Here is a 22,314-nt window from a genome sequence, read left to right on the forward strand (position 1 = left end):
TAAAAAGAAAATTTGAGAAAGTAAGGAAGTTGTTATTCAAGTGTGAAATGTGTGTATTGGATATGATGCGAGATAAGGGGTCTGTCTCGTTGTTTTGTATGCTTTTGTGGGAGATTTTTACCCAACTTAGAATTTGATCTCTTAATTATTTTTGTTCACATTCACTGCTTTTTTTCATGTTATGTAACTCATGTTGGAGGTATAAAATGGGTAGGTTTCATCCAGCTTTGAACACCATGTCATTCCTAAAAAATGTGCCATGCTAATTTTCTCTTACATTGATAAGCACAGATGTTTATGTTTGCATTTTGACAGCGTATGAGTGAAAGACAACATTTTGTAACACTATTGCTGGAATGTTTAGTACATTTTTTCCCCTGTAGGCTAGATATCTATATGGTAGATACTGTATCTGTATTGGAATAATCTTAATGAGTTTTAATACTCAAAAATATTTTTGGGTGAACTATCCCGTTAATGCCTATATGAGCAATCTCTATAAGTTTAACAGCACCTGCATGACTTCTCAGAGTTTTAAGAAACCTTTTAGCTCACAATGATATAAAAAAAAATGTGCCGTACACTATAACACTACTTGCTGTTTGTTCAGATTTTGCCACGTCACACGTTCCTTTCGTTTTTGTGCATCAGAGAAACTGAAATCAAACAGAAATGTCAATGGAAAGTTTATATAAAAGGTTTTCTTTATACGTCCTTGGTGTGCCCACAATTTTGTATAGTCAGGTCTTTTCACACCCAGACCCGTAGAATAGCATACACCCACACACAACCCACTCACACACACAACGTGAAAAGAGCTCTGACCTTGTCCACCGTGCCCTCAACACGTCCGTATTTCGAGTGAAATTTCTGTTCAAATTTCATCTGCATAAGATGTGCATGGTAATGGGCGATGAGGTAAAATATCCACATTGAGTTATTTCAAATCCTCAGTGTATCTGCCTATTTTTTTTTTCTTCTTTTTATTAAAGGAAACATGAATATTTTTCCATGTGTCATTCAATGCTGCTGGCACAGGTGTGTGTGTCTGTGCGTTTGTGAGATCTAAGTTATTGCATTATTGCACAGTGTTGCCTACACACCCAGGGAATAGAATGATCAAAGAAAACAAGGCCTTTCTTTATGGCTCACTCTGTCTTTATTGTGGTTATTGTTTGTGCTCCAGTGGGGCTGAAACACTTCAGCCTTGTCAATTAAAACTCCCTGTCACCCCAACACAGATAAAACACTGCCACCTCTGAAGGCCATGCATTGCATTCGCTTATACAGGCATTTGTAACGTGAATTTGATATATGTCAGTGTTTGACAAGGAGTCTGCTATAGTATGCACAAGAAGTTCTAGTTTAATTTGGGATTTCTATTGTGACATTAATATTGAAAGGCGATATTGCAGTGTTTTATTTGCATATGCATTTACATTTACATTCTTCCTTACTGCCCCAGAAGAATTTGTATCACTTGTACAGAAGGTTGATCTGTCATAGCTCAGGAAACCTGTTTCATTTAAGTGTCAGATGTTTCTCCTTAAAGGATTAGTTCACTTCAAAAGTAAAATTTCCTTTTAATTTACTCATGCCCTCCAAGATGTTCGTGTCTTTCTGTCTGTAGTGGACAAGAAATTAATTTTTTTGAGGAAAACATTTCAGGACTTTTCTCCATATAATGGACTTCAATGGCAACCAAAATGTTGAAGGTCCAAATCAATGCAGTTTCAAAGCGTTTCAAAGGGCTTCAGAGGCTCTGCACGATCCCAGCTGAGGAATAGGGTCTTATCTAGCGAAACCATCGGCCATTTTCTAAAATAAAAAATAAAAATCTATTTTTTAAACCTAAATTGCTCATCTTGCGTTGCTCTGCGGTGTACCGAGGATTACATGATCACGTTGGAAAGGTCACGCTAGACATAGGCACCACCCCCGTGTTTGAAAAGCGCTCGTGTGAAGACTAATACAAGCATCCTTTAGCAAAAAAAGGTTAAACAACGACGTCGGACGATTTTGATGTTGGAGGTTTTTTTGGAAAGGGCATTTGTATTAGTCTTCGCACGTTCGTTTGAGGCGGTTGTTCTGCGTATGTGACCTTTCCGATGTAATTGCGCAATCCGTGGCACATCGCAGAGCAGCGCAAGATGAGCAATTTAGGTTAAAAAGTATATAAATGTTTGTTTTTTCTTGAAAATGACAGATGGTTTTGCTTGGATCATGCAGAGCCCTCTGAAGCCCTTCGAAGCACTTTGAAACTGCATTGATTTGGACCTTCAACCCATTGGTTGCAATTGAAGTACTTTATGTGAAGAAAAATCCTGGAATGTTTTCTTCAAAAACGTAATTTCTTTTCAACTGAACAAAGAAAGGCACGAACATCTTGGATGAGATGGGGGTGAGTAAATTATAACATTTTAATTTTAAAGTGAACTAATTATTTAATATTCCTTAAACAACTGAGACAAATTGTGGCAGTTGTGGTCTAATGGTTAGAGAGTCTGACTTGTAACTCGAATGTTGTGGGTTTGAGTCTCGCTACTAGTGGGAAATGTTGCTTCCACTCTCATTATCCACAACTGAGCGAGGCACCTAACCCCTAATCGCTCCCCATGCGCGATTGAGTTCAGCAGGACACACACCATTTTTTGCTGCGGCGCCCGGCAAGTAGTGTTACAGTGTACAGCACAATTTTCAGCAGGACACACACCCGGAATTTCACCCATCCAAGTGCACACACACAGCAGTGAGTACTTGGCCACCATACTTGGCTACAAGTGACTTCACTTCAGTTGTTGGCATACAGTAACATTGAATGAATGTGGATAGGATTGCTCAAAAGAATTTAATTAGTTCTAAAATCTTGGACTTTTGATAGATTTTTGTATCTCAACAAATCTAACCACAATTTAAAACACAAGTTGAGACATGTGAGATATATTCTATTACAGTTTTCTTCCATTCCAGTCCTGGAGAGCCAGTGTCCTGCTGAGTTTAACTCTAGAGCCAGAGACACACCAAGCGATCAGCCTTCAGGCAATGTCTGCCTGTTTTTGAGCGTCTCAGTTTTTGAGCGTGGGTTTTTTGGGCCGGTTCAGCATGTTGAATCTGGAAAAAAAAACAATGGCGGACTGCAGGACTATGTTTGTGCTCTTCAAGATACTGGATTTATTAATGCTTCTCCAGCAAAGTGTAGATTTACTGTAGATTTACTTTTCGCGGATCTGTGTAAACAGGGATCGTTTGACAAAATTGTCGTCTGTACGCAAACTTTTCAAAAATGTAACTTTTCAAAAATGTAACTTTTCTGTTTTTAAGTACATCATTGTCATGTAAACATACCCTACCCTAATAGGGATGTTGACGATTAATCAATGATCGATTAATTGTCGATAATAGATTTAATCGATAAAACTTATCACTCATCCATTAAGCAGGATCATGCACGTGCAGCCTTTTGTTTTGTGCAAATGTAAGTTGTAATGTTTTGTTTATTTTGTGTGGGCCTATCTATATCTGATTTATCTCATAGGATACATTTGGTTAAGAATTAACACGGTAGTAAAGCGTGCCGGGGTGATCAGCTTCAGCGCGCGCAGCTCAAACAGCACTGCACAACTAATAATGACTATGATTGGGACTGTCATATTACATACCATTATAATGAGAACACTTTTGTAATAAAACATTGTGAATTATTTGGGTTTAGTTGCCGTGTTCAGCATGTTCCAGGAAGAGCGCGTTCATTCTGAAAAACAGATGAGGTGGCGTTGGTGACACGTTGTATTAGAGGTTATATTTGATTATTAAATAAGTAATTTAATCAAATGATCAATCACATTGACTAATTTTACAATCCTACTTGCCCTTTATTTAGACTAAAAACCCTTTTCATTCATTTGGTGAGGATCGTGGTGTTTTGAGCAGCGTTTGCACACCCTGTCATGCCGTCGGTTATAAGCCACTGATGTAGACGCATATTGCCAGTATTAAGGCTAACGATTAATCGATTAATTTATCGTTAATTTAAACTACGATCGATCATGGGAATTTGTGTAAATTGACATCCCTAATTGGTAACCTAGTAACTAGCAGTAAATAAAACACCATTAGCGGAAACAAGCGATTAGTCATGAGGGTTTAATGTTCGCTACGTCAGAATTTATTCGGCAAATGCGTTTTCATCGCCCATTATTTGCATTAACTCTCACATTAAGTCAATAACCACCTCAAGCGAGCGTGAAAATAAGGGATTTGTTTTCCACAAAATTTGGCATTTTCATCATTCGTTTCTGTTGTTCAAAATGCGATTAAAAACAGGGTGATGGAAGCATAGCTTATGAGAAACTAAACAGAAACAGGAGTATTTCTTTCCACTATAAATTCTTTCCAGTAATGAATATGTTATTATATGTTTGTGGTTATAATTTAAGTGGGTTATGACAAGATCAAAGCAATCCATTGGGCGATTTCTATTAATTTTGTGTATTTTATATATATATTCAATGTTTTTGAATCTGTTAAGTGTTTTGTGGAATTAATTGGATGTGTCATTTTTATTTATTTTTTATCGATAAGGTATTGTGCATAGTTCTAAAAACAATTGTTGCAGACATATAAAAACATGTGATTATGGGAGTCCATGGATTTCAAAGCACCTTAAAGAGAGATAAAGAATATAAAGAAAGTGAGCTATAGACAGACTCACACACGCACACACTTCAAGGTCTCTGCTTTAAATTAAAGCCATTTATTAAAGACCATGATAGCCACTGGAAAAGAACATATTGAGAAGAAAGACGAGATTTGGTGTGATGGGCCACAGGGTGGGGGGATAAGTCTTCTGGTGTCAATATATCACCCTCATTGTTGAGTTGATGTCAATATGTCACCCTTTTGCCTGGATAAAAGGACTTATGAGTATTAAGGGACATATAAAGAAATGCTATGCATAAAAAAACATCAATCATTTGCAATGACACATTTTATGAATAAAAAACCTGTACAGCTTTCTCATAAATATTGAACATATCCAATCTATAGACTAAAGAAAACGAAATGTTAGATATTCTAAACGAATTAATATTTTCAACAACAATTCTCTCATCATTTACTCACCCTCACCCAAAACTTTGTGCAGAACACAAACAATGATATTTTGTTTGTTGTTTTGGACCCCATTGACTTCATGTTGGTGCAGTGATACTGTCTGTTAGAGTTTTCGGGTACTGATCTGGCTCGGTCCTGATGAATGCGTCATGTCAAACGCTAGACAGACTCTTCCGAGCTCCGAAAAACTCCATCCCTCTCTCGGCCCCCCACTCACATAAACAGGTGCGCTGGACTGCGGCACTGGATCTATCATGTACACGGTGACAGACCTCTCCCCAGTGCCCATCTCAAGATAGCTAACTTCATAACGTAGCTTTAATAAACAGACAGTCTGTTGTTCACGAACGACGCCATTAACTATTAGCAAAATGAGCGTGTGATTGTTGTGTGCTGTTATTTTGGTGCTCCCCTTCACCGCGTTAAGAAAGATGCAGTGAATAGTGGCAGACGCCATATGGTCCAGAGGCTGCTTTTATTATCTTATCAGGTTGTGTGTATGTGTGTAAGCTAGCGTGTTATTGTGAGTGAGTGAGGTGAGACGGGATGCTGTGTATAAATACTTTACAATGAATGCATGCTTGGAAGATCTTTTTAAATAATGAGTCCAGTGTCCAAACATATCCATTCTCTGCTCTTTGCATTTTCAATATATGTCTTTATCTTCAGACTGGAAATAGAGAGGCGTTTGTAGGGTATTCAGATAGATATTGCTGCTGAAAGGGACATAAGCATATCATTTTGCTGTTTGTTTTATGTACTTCTGGGTTTTAGCCTGCCTGAGGATGTTATCTACTACAAATAGCTGTCATTCATGCCACATCAGTGCAAGAACGCGGCTGCTTCAGGCTTTTTATTGCTTTCTCACACGCTTGTTCCTGCTTTCATTTTTCTTTCAGTTATCTTCTCATCCTCCTTTCTCCCTCTCTTCGTAATGTGGTACAGTTGTTATCAGTAGCTGAGGTGTTTGGTGAGGGCTCGATTTCATTTCTTTAGATTGACAGAACTTACGAGAGTAGAGGGAGATCTTACGAGAACAGATAGAGGAAAAAGGACGATATGTTGGTTAAAGGAATAGTTCCTCTAAAGATGAAAATTAATTTATTCACCTTCATGTCATCTCAAACTTGAAGAACTTTCTATTGTGGAACACAAATAGAGAAATTTTGAAGAATTGCGCTGGTCGCTCTTTTTCAAGCGTTTGCAATGTCTATGAACTGAGGGTTCCAAAAGCAATGCAAAAGCACCACAAATATATCATAAATGTGTCCATACGACTTGCTATAGCTTTGTGTGAGAGACTCAAATTTAGGTTGTCATTCACTGATAATCTGTTCCTTCCTGTAACCGGATCATTGATTCAGCGAGACAGAAATGAGCAGTTACCGTAATCGTACTAACTTTGTAGAACTGTCGTTAATGCCTTCATGCAGGTGGTGGAGTAATAACTTCTGCAAATTAGACAGTTTGAGATCGAATTAATCTGAGGCATTTACTTTGCTATATTTGTTTTACTTTATTTACAGATGTTTGGTTCAGTCACAAGTTCCATCTTTCATCACTAGAGTACTAGAGAACTAGCCTGGTCCTACCAGACTCTCGTAAATTTCATTTGTACAGTGAGTCTGGCAACTCTCCATTGACAAGAGTTAACTTCCTTGAAGACGGGTACTCTGTTGAAGTTTAAAACTATTGGATCTGCCCAGAGCCACGCTGGATCTGCCATAACCAATCGCTAACGTTTGGTCGTGACGTATGTCATCTCAAACTAGTGCACGACATCAACGTCATCGTTCTCAGCCACTCCCTCTGTTCGCTGATTGGACCGGTTACAATTTGACCGGAGAAAACCAGAGAATATACCGCAATCCCAGACGGAGTACTCAAGGAAAATGAAAATTGAGCGGAAGTACGTAGGAGGGTAGAGCCAGGCTACTAGAAAACATCCGCTTGTGCACTATTCTCAGTGGTGGGAATTTAACTACAGTGGTCTGAGGATGGACAAACCACAAACCAGTGACAGGGCATTGGGCTCCCAAGGCTTCTCAATACACAATGGAAATGAGGGCTATCTTAAATGCTACACTGGACCAAACTGCTGTCAGTTTGGTCCAGTGTAGCATTTAAGATAGCCCTCATAACGCCTTCTGTGGCACAAGTCACAAAATTTTCAACATGACATCATGACTTTGCGTAAACATACACGGCACTTTCTAAAGCCAAATGGCGTATTATTATCTGTACGCATTTTGAGCTATCCACGTGTATGTCTACGCCGTGTGATTCCGCGTGTATGTGTACGCCGAAACGAACCGTCATCGGCGCGTGTATGTCTACGCCGTGTGATTCCGCGTGTATGTGTACGCCGAAACGAACCGTCATCGGCGCGTGTATGTCTACGCCGTGTGATTCCGCGTGTATGTGTACGCCGTGTGATTCCGTGTGTATGTCTACGCCGTGTGATTCTGTGTGAATGTAAATGGATTTATAAACATACTAAATTATGTTTTTTTGAAAATGTAAAAATGCAGAATGTTTCTTGTGATGGGTAGGTTTAGGGGCAGTGTGTGTGTGTTTGTGATGGGTAGGGTGCAGTGTAGGGGGGTAGAATGAAATGGCGTTGATAAAGACGCTAAAAAGCGATTATGCGTCTTGATAGCACGCCAAAATGGCATAGCGAATTGGCGTGTCATACATACGCCATTTCATGAGATCAGTCTGAAATTTTAATGATGGTAATGGGAAAAATGTGTCATAAGACACAGTACATTGCACCCTGATGCGTATGGAGCTGTGTAGCCACAGACCGATCAGAGTGCCAATGATGACCCCTGCCCACCGTCGAAATCGCCTACGATGGACACACAAGCAACAGAACCGGACCTTGGAGCAGTGGAAGAAGGTCGTCTGGTCTGATGAGTCCTGTTTTTTACATCACGTGGACGGCTGTGCATGTGTGCACTGTTTACCTGGGGAAGTGATGGGACCAGGATGCACTGTTGGACGATACCAAGCCAGTGGAGGAAGTGTGATGCTCTGGACAGTGTTCTGGGTCCGGCCATTCATGTGGACGTAAATTTGACACGTGCCACCTACCTATACATTGTTGCATACCAGGTACACAATGGTATAGCCTGATGTCAGTGGTCTCTTTCAGCAGGATGTTGCGCCCTGCCACACTGCACACATTGTTCAGGAATGGTTTGAGGAACATGATGAAGAGTTCAAGGTGTTGCCCTGGCCTCAAAATCTTCAGATCTCAATCTGATTGAATGTGTGGGATGTACTGGACATACAAGTCTAATATATTGCGGCTCCACCTTGGACATGAAGGATATGCTGCAAATATCTTGGTGCCAAATACCACAGGACACCTTCAGGGGTCTTGTAGAGTCCATGCCTCGTCTGTGCTGTTTGGCAGTACCGGAGGACCAACAACATATTTGGCTGGTCATAATGTTTTGGTTTATCTGTGAAGTACAGCACACAACAGCATTCTTTTAAAAGCTTGAAAGCATCAGTCCTCAATGCCTAAAAAATAAATGACAGAGATTTCAATAGGGTCACCACGCCACCAGTGCTCAGGCCCTAAAGAACAATTTGGGCAGAATAAATGGTACAAAGAATGTTCAAAGTGTGACTAAACAATGGCAATTTTTATTTTTTTGGGGTGAACTATTCCTTTAAATGAGTTTGTGAGAAACACATCCACTTTTTCATTGAGCATCCATCTATTCAGTGCTCTGGCTGTTGTCAGACATACACACACTTGAGTGGAATGCAAATGATTCCCCATCCACAGCATCCTTTCTGACCTCTACTGCATAGATGAAGATCACATAGTGTGTGAGCTGCTGTAGCCTCAGGCTAATTAGCAAAATGGATGCTGGAGAGTGACTAAGATTCATTCAGCCTCTAAACATCTGAGGGATCTGTGCTTCCAGAGCCACTCAACACCTTGACCCTCTTCTCAACAGAATGCCCTTTAGTTTATAATTCTGATGCTTGCACGGCCTTCTCTGTGTGTGTTTAATGCATATATATTCTGGCTCACTTCACTGTGTCTATATTTATACCCCAGGTTTCTCTTGCCCCTTCAAACATCAAACTGTTGTATCCCATAAATCAGAAACACAGGTGCTGATCCGCACAGAGCTCAACATCATGTTCCTCCTCTACTAAGCAGCTGTGTGTGCACAGGTGGACTGCACATCAAAGATGAGTATTGAGGTAGGCTCCGAGTCCATCCCCTCCACTTACTCTGACACAGGATTTCTAAAAGCCTTTCCTTCATGTAGTGATCAGAGAGACAGGAACTTAAGAGGGCGCACCCTACCTCCTTTCCTCTGTGAGGGTGCTGGTGCAGGAACTGGTGCCCTGGAACCATTTCTCATATTTACACCACAAAAAGGATGGAAATATGCTCTCCACCACCCCCTTAAACTTGCTTGTGTTGAAGTCCTCACACGTGTAGTTTCTAAAACAGAAACTCATTGGGGAGTCAAAATGCTAAATAAAAGAGTAGATTGCTCCCAATTTAGGGATTCGATTGCTCCCCTGATGCAGCAAAATATTAAATCCATACTGTTATCTCTCAGCAATTGTTTACTATGAGTTCTATCATTATTTACACTACCATTCAAATGTTTGGGGTCAGTAACATATTTTCAACATTGATAATAATAAGAAATGTTTCTTGAGCACCAAATTAGCGAATTAGAAATTATTTCTGACGGGTCATCGTCACAGGAATAAATTACATTTTAAAATATATTAAAATAGAAAACCGTTATTTTAAATTGTAATATATTTCACAAATCTTACTGGTTTTTTTTACTGTATTTTTGATGAACTAATTGCAGCCTTTGTGTTCTAAAACGTTAAAAAAAACGTATCGTACTGACCCCAAACTTTTGTAGTATATTTTAAACATATCAATCATGTGAATATATTTACATTTAATATTTGCATATCTATATGTTGTATAAATATAACCACATGAAGTGAAATATAAAAACATGGAAGACAATTTATACCATGCAAAATTCATAAAATTACATAGGAATGATGATCCAGTTTTTAACCCGTGTTTGTTGAGGTGCAGTGACATGAAATTTGGTATTCCACTTAGGCTATGAGAGTTTTTAAATGATGTTCTCTAGATTTTAAGCAGGAATTTTTATTTCTCTATTTTTTTTTGTTGCCCTACCAAAGACATCCCTGGGTCTTACCTGGCCACCCCTGAATAAAAGTTCTGGCTACGCACCTGTTTACTGGGCTGGGCAGATTCTCTAACCTTTTTGGTGATTTAGCTGACCCTAGCTGACCCAAATCTCCAGCCACAGTTTAATTGCTGAAATATTGCCATGGAAATGTAACATTGTAATTCTTGTCAGTGCTGCGCACTTGTTATTTGACCATATATGCGTGCTCACTGGTACCAAAGAAAAATGATTGCTTTACTTTAATTATTACTTTAATATACAAAATTTTATTGGAGGAACTACACCATAGTGTTTTTAGTAAGCGCTGAATCAGTAATTTAGAGAGCACTTATAAAAAGCTGTAAAGTGTGAAGAGCGGAAGATGTGGAGTGGGGGGTGTTCGGTTGCAGCACCATAGGATGTCTTGTATTTATTTTGGACAATTACTTTTTCAGGCACAAACACATATACATGTAAGAATAGTTGAGATGGGCTCTCAAAAAGGACAGGGGGACCCCTGCAGATGAAGGTGGGCGTTACATCCGCCCAGTGAGTCATCAGTGCTAAATTTACCAAAATCACTCACACATGCTCACACGCAAACACACACTCAAAATTGTTATTATCATTGTCTTTATCATTATCACCATCACAGGCTTCTACAGGAATTAACCACTATCAACCTTCCCACATGGTCAAACACATGAGAAGATGAGAGGTCAAAACCTGTAACCTTTCAGATACATCTATTTTACAACCTCCTCTAAGTCAATGTTAGACTTGAGTTTAGATGACTTCCTTCACTTCACTTATCTGTTTTTTTCTTTCTTTCTATTGTTTAACTCAATGATTCATTTAACGAGAATATATATTCAATTAAGTACATTATCACTGCTTAAATTACATTCAATCTATGATATTTCGTCACCATTCCTATCTGGATGTCCAATGGTTAGAATCAGAGCCGTTATATTTAATATTTCACATAGCTGAGCAATAAATCAATCAATAAGCAATCAATAAAGACTTAAATTTAATTCCTTTTGGCAATGTTGTTCAATGTTTGTATAATCACTTTTAGTTTATATATTTTAGGGATACAACAAATATAATAATTTGTAGTGTTTACTAAAACCCTGGTTAAAAGATGTTTTACTTCAAAGAGTCGTGTGAGAGAATGCATAGAAACTGCTTTAAATCTTAAAAGATATTGCATTCAAATTGTGCTGAATGTCATAAAATCATTCTTTTTTCAGATTGACAAAAAATTGACATCTGCCATTACATGCACATGAACTTTAATAATAATAATAATAATAATAATAAACTTTATTTTATAAAGCAGCTTCTCATAGCACTGTACACAAAATAAACTATACAATAGATAAAAGATGGGGGGGGGGGGGTTGATCATCAAACATCAACAAGCAAATGCTAATTTAAAAAAAAGTATGTCTTAAGTTGAACTTGTTGAAAATGTTAATGAGTAAAGGGCCCAAAACTAACCCCTGAGCAACCCTCAGACCTATGGTCACTCATAGAAATGAACTGGGAACGGTCAGTAAAAAAGGATCTAATGACATCCCATTCTTAATCCGTAGGGTTTAATAAGGAGTTGGCCCACCCTTTGCAGCTATAACAGCTTCAACTCTTCTGGGAAGACTTTCCACAAGGTTTAGGAGTGTGTTTATGGGAATGTTTTATCATTCTTCTAGAAGTGCATTTGTGAGGTCAGGCACTGTTGTTGGAATGAGAAGGCCTGGCTCGCAGTCACCGCTCTAATTCATCCCAAAGGTGTTCTATCGGGTTGAGGTCAGGACTCTGTGCAGGCCAGTCAAGTTCCTCCACACCAAACTCGCTCATCCATGTCTTTATGGACCTTGCTTTGTGCACTGGTGCGCAGTCATGTTGGAACGGGAAGGGGCCATCCCCAAACTGTTCCCAGCACAAAGTTGGGAGCATGAAATTGTCAGAAATGTCTTGGTATACTGAAGTATTAAGAGTTCCTTTCACTGGAACTAAGGGGCCAAGCCCAACCCCTGAAAAACCCACACCATAATCCACTGAACTTTACACTTGGCACAATGCAGTCAGGCAAGTACCATTTTCCTGGCAACCGCCAAACCTCGTCCATGGGATTGCCGGACAGAGAAACGTGATTCGTCACTCTGCTGTAGAGTCCAGTGGCGGCGTGCTTTACACCATTGCATCCTACGCTTTGCATTGCACTTGGTGATGTAAGGCTTGGATGCAGCTGCTCGGCCATGGAAACCCATTCCATGAAGCTCTCTATGCACTGTTCTTGAGCTAATCGAAAGGCCACACAAAGTTTGCAGGTCTGTAGCTATTGACTCTGCAGAAAGTTGGCGACTTCTGCGCACTGTGCGCCTCAGCATGCGCTGACCCCCCTCTGTGAATTTACATGGCCTAACGCTGAGTTGCTGTTGTTCCCAATTGCTTCCACTTTGTTATAATACCACTAACAGTTAACCGTGGAATATTTAGTAGTGAGGAATTTTCACGAATGGAATTTTTGCACTGGTGGCAACCTATCACTGTACCACGCTTGAATTGACAGAGCTCCTGAGAGCAACCCATTCTTTCACAAATGTTTGTAGAAGCAGTCTGCATGCCTAGTGCTTGATTTTATACACCTGTGGCCATAGAAGTGATTGGAACACCTGAATTCAATTATTCTGGAGGGGTGTCCCAATACTTCTGCCAATATAGTGTATAAGACTCCAGTTTCCGTTGTGCTCTAAATAGCCATTTTGTTATTGCTGAATCTGTTTGTTGATACAAAGACATAGGACAAGACCAGGATCAATATTAATATACACCCAGACGTTTTTATATGATAATGTTATCCTAGATGTTTTATTGTTTAAATATGCGCTTTTCTGCATAGATTTTCACTTAAAGTCTTGCTGATAAATGGCGAGAGTGATACCAGTGAGTCCCTGTTTGCTCCCTCACCTGCTTCCCCTGGTCATCCAGAGCACTTCTGCTCTTTAGACCTGCTGACACAGGTTATTAATGTGGCTCATTTAGCTTAGCCCTCCCTCCTTCCCCAGTCCAGCACACACACACACACACACACACACACACTCAAATGAGCCTCCGCAGCAATCAAACACCCCATCCAGACGCTCATTAGAGAATCAAGCTCACTCACACAGCCATACACATATTATTAAGCCATCTGCAAGTGAGTGATTTTTAGGGATTCCATTTCCAAACTCACAAATATTCACATATTTGTAATCAAATGCAGATGCACTCTGGCACAAAGACTGGTATGGGGGTCTCCATCCTGTAGTTGGCTGGCAGAGGCTGCAGTGCTCCGCCCATCTTTGCGCCTCTGGTTGCTGCTACAGTCGCTCCATCTGTTCTACCTTGAGCTCTAGGCACCTCACATTCCCCACCACACAAATCCACACCCACTGCTGCTAAACTAGCATATACATGCCCCACATAAGCACAATTTTGTGTGTGTGTTTTTTTTTTTGTGTTTGTTTGTTTGTGGGTTTGAAAGTAGTTGCCAATGAACTATTAAGTAAAAAAAAAAGCTGAAATCTATGTAAACACGCAGCGTACTGCACATACACATTCACAGACGTCTCTCTCTGCATGTGGCTTTGTTTGTTTATCTCAGCCCTAACTGCAGTGCTTCTGCGCAGCGAGAGCAAAGTCTCGCCCTAGTCCTCTCCAGATTGCAGCCCCCCCCCCTCAACCCCCTACCATTTCAGCAACTGCTCCAAGCTAAGCTGAGTCACTCCCTAACGTCGTACCCTCTTCCGGCCGATCGGCTCTCTGGGAGAACAGAGCGGAGAGCGGCGGCAGTAATTAAGCCGTGCAGCGGGGGGGCTGGGTTTGGACGGGGTGAAGTGTTGGGTTTTCGGGGGAGAGAGAAGGCCACTCCTGTAGGGCAGATCCACGATGCCATCTGTTGATCGGTCTCTCGAAGGGAACAGGGCGGCTGGGTCTGACGGAGCTGAACCCGGCACACCTGCAGAGAGATTCTCACACACCTAGACACGCCGAGACCGCTGAGCTGGAGTGCCACGGCTGCGTCTGCTGTTACAGAGCCTGAGAGTCGGTTCACAAAGCATTTGAAGCGCCGCATTAAAACAATAGGTAGAGCAGAACGGTGATCCTTTTAACCCATTTGTGTGTAATGCTAAATTAGCATAGCAGCAATGTAGATATTTAGGTACACTTCTGAAAAGGTTTTTAGTTTAATTTTATGATATGCTGGCTATTATTTCAATTAGTCATAATTGATTATAATAATTAGACAAAATTACAAGATCATTTATAGACATTAAATTATTTTTGGCAGATGAGCAATTTATTGAAAATACATTCAGCTTAAAAAATCTGTTTAGAAGTCAGTATATTGTTGATGTTTTATTTCCATATCATTGAACATTTTTCAATAGTCACAGTTAATATTTTTTTTAATTGTTGGTCTTTTCGAATTCCTTTATTTTATGTTTATATGTCATATGTATGCTAGTATATTATTTGTATTTATATTTTTAAACTATAGAACAATTCACCCATATATAAAGACCAGTGCACAAATACTAGCGAATACGCACGCCTGTTACACTCATATGTGTATTTGTGCGTTTTTGATTCTGCTATTGGCCGTCCCTCTGGTGTTGTGTGTTGTGCGATGACGGGCTCTGAGTAATACTCTGGTGTCTGTCAACATGCATTAGTGACATTTGTTAACGTCATGCCCTACTTCCACTGCAACGCAAAGCTGTAGAGGTGCACATTTCACTGGAGAAAAGCCTGCCTACTTAACGATGATCACCGTTAATGAGCACCACCAACAACATCAGTTATGCTCAAATTTCAGAGTGTCGTAAAGCTGCAAAGCCACAGGGACTGTTAAATACAGTATGTTGAGCAAAGTCATTAATGATGGGATGTTGAAGCATCGTTTCGAGCTATAAAAAGTTGCTTTTTAAACAATGCTTGATGTTGTTCAGGTTTTAAAATCATTTGATTTGGACTTGTATACAAGTCCAATTATATATCTCAGCTGACTGGGTGTGAGGCGAGCAAGTCCAGTTTATAAAATTGTACCTATTCACAGACAGAATATAGATTCTGCTTTCTGTTGTCAGGCCGCCAAAAAGGGTACTTGACGGGGAGTTATTACTAAAGAACTGGATGTTTTTTTTTTCTCTCTTTCTTCCTCTTGCTTCAGTCCTGTCTGATGCTTAGACACACACATACACACACTGGGGTGGCAGGTGTGAGAGGCTGGGTTTGATGTCACATCAGGGGCCAGTCCCTTCCCTATTAGGCTGAGCAGACCACCTGTCTGGCTCTTGGATGAAGAGCTGTGCTTCATGCCCGCCGGACTCATTAAGGCCCCGCGAGCAATTACTGCATCCTCCTGCCGAGAAATCGACCCTGTGCCCCACCATAGCTCAGCTGAAATCCCTCAATCCTCTCCTCACCACCTCGCCATCTTGTGTTTTACCAATTCACAAAAATACTACCTAAAACGACCCAAACTTTACAACCCACCTACACATTCTATTCATGGATCTCTCCAGTAACACCTCCACGGTCTAGATGACCCACTGCCCTATCTCTCAAACACACTGTTGATTTGTGGAAATCTGGACTTATGTTACCAGTCATACTGACACGTTTACAAGGTATTGAGAACCTTTTACCATCTCTGTTTCTTTGAGCTTTGCTTTAAGGGGCTTTTTTTTGTGCTGAACATTTGGACTATATTGATATTTCCCAAATAATGTTGCTTCACCACAAATGAAGAGAGCGTGCAAAACTACTCTGCCATCATTAGCATCAGCTACAAATTCCACGGTGCAAGTGCTATTATTAACCTTAACTCTGGAGACAACAGAGCTGCCAGAAATTGATGTTCCTGTAGGGAAATTATCAGTGGGCCCACATCATTTATAAATGACACAACGCAGACACTTTTTATAATTTATAACACACGATTGCTTTTCACATCTAAGAAGTCACGGGTCTGTTTTATTCAATCCAAGTCTTTTCTGTTGTGAAATAATTATTTAGTTACCAAGACAACAAACAGAAGCAGTATTAGCTTTTTTTGAAGGGCCAAATACATATTTTGAAGTACTTTCGTCAAGTCAATTTGTGCTCACTTAAATCTTTCTGATAAATAAAACAGTTTTTAAAATAATTCCAAGTTTGGAATACTTTTACATTTTAATGTGCATCACATAAACATGCTAATTCATATTATCAACATGTTAATTCATGTTAAAACACGCTGGCAACATCTTAAATAATGTTAGCAACATGTTAATTCATGTCAAAACATGTTAGATCATGTTAAAGGGGGGGTGAAATGCTGTTTCATGCATACTGATCTTTTTGCACTGTTAAAGACTTGGATTCCCATGCTAAACATGGACACAGTTTCAAAAGCTAAGGTGGACGTTTGATGGGAGTATTTCTTTGCCAAAATTAGTACTTCCTGTTAGTCATAAGTTTCGGAAAGTTTTTTTCGATCATGGGTCCGCTTGACGTCAACAGGGCGGAATTTCCTTGTATGGGCCGTGCGGACAATTCTACCGGAAGAGCGCGCGAGAGAGAGAGAGAGAGAGAGAGAGAGAGAGCGTGAAAGCAATAGGCTACGCCCATCGAAGCGCTGGCTCGTAGCCAAATAACCCTGCGTTAAGGTAAAAGTTGATGGAATTTGCTTTTCCGGATCAGCAACTGAGTTGCGCAAATATTTATGTCTGTTCCCTGCATTTCGGTGCCGATTGTTTTATAAACAAGGCCCAGTTCGACGCCGGATTTTCAGATCGCCTAATACTGAAGGATGGAGCGGTCCCAACGATAAAGGTCCCAACGTTGGAACCGCAGGCAGTGAGTAAGACTGCTTCAAATGTCTGTTTTTGCCTATGCCCATCAAGTAGCCCAAACATGATCACGTATTGATCAATGGAGCATGCGATGTATAGTGTGTACATTTGTTTAGCTGGCCACTATATGTGTATGTTTGTGTATTGTAAAAGCACTCCAAACAACAATACACAAAGAGTGGGGAAATATGTTGAACTAAATAAGCGCGCTTCTTCATTCAAATGCGCTACTATTCCATGTCTTTCTATGTAAACACTAGCCTGACGCGCAAAACCAGTCCGCTTACTACAAATCATGTCTACACAAACCACGCGTAAACACACACACACACACACACACACACACACACGATATAATTAAAGTATAAATGTGTAAATAACACAAGCCGCTAAGCATATTATATAGTTAGTGTAACTTACACCACATAGAGATGTCCTGCTCTAGTCGTTTTTGCTGCTGCTCCTGTTCAACTTCAGCCTCTGGGTCTGATTCCGGATCATAGATGTATGGCTGTATCTGATTAAAAGCCATTTTTTATGTTAAATAAAGTTTTTTCCCGCTTTTAGGGATGACGCAGCTTTCAGACGCACTCAACACAGTAACAGCGGCGCGCGCTCGACATTCTTTAGCTCCGCCCACACGATACGCCCCCAGCCGCACGGCTTTTTTCGGAAAGACTCGGAACAGCGCATCTTCCTTTTATAATTATAATGAAAATAAAGACTTTTCGGAGATATGCAGGATGCAATGCTACTCTATAGGTACTCAAGATTGGCATGAGACTGACTGAAACTGAGTGCCCCCCCCCCCCTTTAACTACATTCTAATTCATGCTAGCAACATGTGAATGAATGCTAACATGTTAAAACATGCTATCAACATGTTAGATGCATGTTAAATCATGCAAGCAACATGATTATTTGCTAAAACATGCTATCAAAATGTTAAATCATGCTAGCAATATGTTACGTAATGCCAGTAGCATGTCAAAACATGCTAACAACATGTTAAAACATGTAGGCAAAATGCTAAATCTGTTTTTCTGATAGACTTTATTGCCTTCAAAACATTCAAACTTTAAACTACTTCCAACGTAAACTTTCAAATCAGAAAGGTGCATTTCAGTGCATACCAATGGTCAATAGAGCATTAGAACAGGTTTTGATTGAAGAATATTTTAGCACAACTTCAAAAAGAACTTGAAATTCTTCAGCAGTTGCAGTTGCTGTGGGTGAATAACAATTTGGGTGCTATCATGTCCTACAGGTGACCCGCTGTGAGCAGAAAAAAACAAAAAAACAAACAAACAAAAAAACAAAGAGAAAAAAGCTGTTAAACCCTTTTTTTTTATTCATTCAGTATTGAATTGCAGCAGTAGCCGAACTACTAAAAGACAGTCACAACAGCTCAGTGCGTATAGAGTAGAGGGATGAGGGATCACTGACATTTATTTTCCATATTCTTCAGCAAACACAAAGAGTGTTTGTGTGTGTGATGAGAGGGAAAGAGGGGGGGGGGGGGGATTGGTGAGGTGTGTGTTTGAGAATGTGTAAATGGGGGCGTGGTTTTACTGGAACAACAATTTCTCTTTCAAGGGAGCTGCGTCAGCACAAAATGCTTTTGCACTTTGTCAGAGGTCATATTATGTAGATGCACAAAAACACACACGCAGTCGTCTGAACATCTGTTTGGGTTAAGTGGAAGCCTCTAACAGACTGGCATCCCTGCAGCTTGAAAGTCTCCTAAGCCATTTTTTCCTATTATGCCACGTACAAGCAAACACGGTCCTACATAGTCAGGTATTTGCCCTTGACATTCAGACTTACCACACTGCTTCTTTATTAAGCAGATTGGACTGAACTACGCCTGTCTGGCTGCTTCATACACCTGAAGTTCTTTCATTATTCCATTGGCTGTGAACTGTTAAATATTGTACACCTAATCAATATCTTCGCTAATCTGTCCCCTTAAGGTGATGATCCCAAGGTGAAACTGACTGTTTGATTGGTTGATTAACAGATGCATGAACTGACTGATTTCCCTCAGTGAATGTGTCACGCTCACCTGTTTCAGAGGCATGCCCTCCTCACCAAGATCCCCTGTTCCCATAGAAACAGAGAGCAGCTGGACTGTCAGACCAGGTGTGTTTGATTGACGGGGTCACACTAAGCTGTCCCAGGAGTGAACCGGAGGTAGAACCCCACAGTCTTTTGATCGGTGTGATTTTTAGCTGATGTTTAGTTGTGTGTCATGTACCTTCATTAATGATGCACAGTTACTCTCAACGCCACTGACTATGGAACATGAAAATCCCTTACATTTATTATTGTGTATTTTAAAATAAGATACTTGTTTATGATTTCAAGGTATTTTTCATGGCAAATAAATGATTGGTTTATAAAAAAGTGCCAAATAAGTCAAATAAAAAAATCTATCTGGGACTAAGGTCAGTCCCTTGAAAGCCAGCCAATGGTAAAATGGACAATACTGAATACTTGTGCTGCATTTAGAGTAATTACAATTTATTTATGAAATGGATGCTCACTGTTTATTTACTAAAAGGAGAATAATATAAAAAAACATTATAAAAATATGCTAAAAGTGATTAAAATAAACTGGAATGGTACACCGCTCATAGAAGTATTTGATTAATTCTTAAACAAAAATATATAAATAGCCTATTTTTGCCATTACTTCTACATTATATCACTTTTTTTTTCATTCATATGATTTTTTAATCTGAATACATTTCTTTTAATAATCTATTTCTAAACAAATCATGTTGCTCAGTCAGTACTAAATGATTTTTTTTAATCATACACCTTGAGAAAGAAAGAAAAGAATACCCCCCCCCCCCCCCCAATGTGTTTATTAGTTCATCCAGTGAAGGTCAATGAGGTCCAATGTTGTGTTTAACCACACTGACTTTCATTGAATGAAAAAACAGTATTGATTCAATTCAGTTTGGTAGACTTTTCAAAATATCTTCTTTTGTGTTTTAGAGGAGATATAAGGGTCTGGAATGACACAAGTGTAAATGAGGACCGAAGCTTCATTTTCTGTGAAATTATCGATCTATAGTGCCTTTACTCCACGGTATTCAAATGGCGGACCACCGTGCGTTTCCGGACAGTGGTTTGGTTCCATCTGGACCGTGGGACATAATTTTTAAGGGCCATTTGACCATTTCTGTAGATTAAAGTGAGCAACGTCAAACCAAAGGAGCAGTTCACACCACAAGCGCTTAGGGTTGTTTACAGTAATGATCTTTCAGCGCTACATCCACTATTATCTATTGCCAACTTGATTCATTCAAGCCCTTTCCGTTCCATACACGTTGCTTTCTCCCGCTAAAGACATAAAGCACCACATTAAAGGTCCCGTTTTTCGTGTTTTTTTGAAGCTTTGATTGTGTTTACAGAGTGCAGTATAACATGTGTTCATGTTTCGCGTGTAAAAAAACACAGTATTTTTCACACAATTTACTTATCTGTATACTGCTGTTTTCACTGTCCTCAAAACGGCTTGAAAGATTTCCCTGTTCTATGAAGTCCCTCCTTCAGAAACACGTAACGAGTTCTGATTGTGCCAGCGGTTCCCGTGTTGTGATTCGACAGCAGCTTAGGGCACGCAGAGCGCACGTTACCGGAAAGGTCACGCCTCTTACCATAACGGGGATGCATGCGCTCAATGATCTCTAAGTACAGCGTCCCTGGGAAAGACAAACAAAGGTGACTTGACTCCGGGATGAAAATAACAGCGTCTCGACGACATGGCGACAAACAAACTATAACAAAAAAACGAACGCAACCGAACGCAACACTTCCTATTCTCCACGCGGGAGTAACAAGACCACGCCCCCTTCTGACGTAATTAAAGCAGGAAATACCAGGATGTAGTCCTAACCAGCCGTTCGCTGTAGGCTTTGAAAGGGAACTTCTGTTAAATAAAATATCTCGCTTGGCATTGAACTTTGAGCTTTATAATTTTACAGGTATTATATATGCTCTAACAGCAACATTACACACTAACTAAAGTTTGAAAAATGGGATCACGAAGAACAGGACCTTTAAGAGCTGCTGACGACACGGTTATTATTTTAAAGGGTTACTTCAACGATTTCGCATTAAGCTTTGTATCAGTAGAAACCCGGTAGTATATTCAAATTATGGTACTCCCCCCACCCCCCCTCATATCCCCCTGAGACGAGAGAATTATGCATTTTATTTCTGGAAAAAATCCTCCGATGACGCAAATATCGTCATTTTGTGTCATCTGAGGATTTTTGGGCCAGAGGCTAGAGACTACAGGAGCTAGTTCCGCATGTTATCAACTCGCCCACAGGGGAGGGATCTCACTCACAGAATGTAAATGCGCACGGCCGCTCGGATCAGGCATTCATAACGGAGCGGTGCGGAGCAAAGTGAGTGTTTCAACTTGTCAATGAATTCCTATGAAAGTTAAGCTTTCATAGGCATGATCTGAAAACGCGCCAGACTGGACACGCGCCCAGAATGACAGCCACGCTTACCTCAGCTCTGCTCAGCTCTTCGCTCCCGTGATGAAGGAAATCTGACTCGTGCTGCGTTTGTGCCGTGCCTTTAGTTCGGCTCACTCACACTTTATTGAAAAGACACGTTCAGTTTTTAATTGTAGTGTAGTTCTCTAACTGAATGAAATGATTGTATTATTATGAAGATCAAAACGACGGTGGGGGCGGTGTAGGGAGTGACCTCGTAGGGCAGCGAAGCAAGTGCATTCTGGGAGTTGTTGTCTTTCATCCACATGAGACAAAAATACATTTTCTGTCTTTTCTCAGTATAGAAGGCACCAAATTCAAAAATAATTTCACATTTCTACTACATAAATGGCCCAGTTTAAATACACATTCATCTTCCCAGCGCAAGTACCCATTTAACAACAGCAGCTACACAGTGAGCAGTAAAATAGATACTTTTGCTAAAACGCTTCAGAAAACGAGAATGCAGCAAATACAATTATTTGTATCTGTCATACAGATGACTTTGACCATTTCACTAAACCAGATTTGTGACAATTAATGCGTAGACCCACCTTTTGTTTTTTCATACATTTATCATTATTAATA

The sequence above is a fragment of the Gobio gobio genome (assembly GCF_949357685.1).
Source record: "Gobio gobio genome assembly, chromosome: 9".
NCBI lineage: Eukaryota > Metazoa > Chordata > Actinopteri > Cypriniformes > Gobionidae > Gobio > Gobio gobio.